Here is a 979-nt window from a genome sequence, read left to right as displayed (position 1 = left end):
CTCTGCAGGAGTATCACAGGGTTCGGTACTCAGTCTAACACTTTACAACATATTTGTTAAAGACATCCCATTCCATGAACAAACATACACATCAACATCACAATACGCCGACGACATCGCTATTTGGAATATTTTGAGCAACCCTGGTACAGCCTCGAACAGAGTCCAACACCCACTGGACTCTGTCTCCAAGTGGTGCAACTCGTGGCGCATATCATTGAACCCAATAAAGACACAAGCCATTGCATTTCACAAAAAAATAAATAAATCAAAGAAAAAAATCAATAATCTCAAGTTAAAACTTAATGATGTTAACATCACCTTCACGAATAAAGTAAAATTTCTAGGAATAAACTTCACTTCAAATTTAATATGGAACACGCATTTCAAGGACATTACAAAAATGGTTAATGTTAGAGTAAAATACCTAAACAAAATAGCCGGAACAAACAAAGGATGTTCGCCTAAATCAATAATAACAATCTACCGAGCATTTATCAGGCCACTCATGGAATACGGAAGTGCAGTAACATGTAACATGTCAGATAACCAATACAAGAAACTACAAATTTTACAAAACAAAGCAATTGAAATTGCACACAGACTGCCGAGCCACACTCCTCAAGAATACCTACACAGCATTACCAAGTTACCAACAATCAAAGATCGCTTTACACAACTTGACACGAAATTTTACAGAATAGCCAAAAATAGGAACACACAGACCAAACGGTTCAAACAATTAGCTCTAACATCAGAAACTTGAAACACATACATATCACCATTCAATTATATAAACAGCCTAGAAAACACATAAAACACTCACCAAGTAACTCAAAGAAATTTCTTTTTCATCTTTGGGCGCTGGTCAGGTAGATTATTCGGCGCCTGACCAGTGAAAGTGGGTTTTCTCGGGGTACTCCCGTTTCCCCCACAGCAAAATTCTGAGAATTGGACCATAGTCCTCATCCTAGCCCTG

At 37.9% G+C, this 979-nt stretch overlaps 1 long non-coding RNA gene across 1 annotated transcript in view; it reads right to left on the bottom strand.

Annotated features, from left to right (window-relative positions):
* The window catches only part of LOC111086159, a 12,956-nt gene that overhangs the window by 11,479 nt on the left and 498 nt on the right, over nt 1–979 (bottom strand). The window contains exon 2 of the long non-coding RNA XR_002610902.1: nt 177–180. This is a non-coding gene — a long non-coding RNA (uncharacterized LOC111086159). The remainder of the gene's footprint in view (nt 1–176; nt 181–979) is intronic.

This window comes from Limulus polyphemus, unplaced genomic scaffold (genome assembly GCF_000517525.1).
Source record: "Limulus polyphemus unplaced genomic scaffold, Limulus_polyphemus-2.1.2 Scaffold35, whole genome shotgun sequence".
NCBI lineage: Eukaryota > Metazoa > Arthropoda > Merostomata > Xiphosura > Limulidae > Limulus > Limulus polyphemus.
Note: the sequence above shows the minus strand (reverse complement) of the source record. Positions and strands in the feature narration are given on the sequence as shown.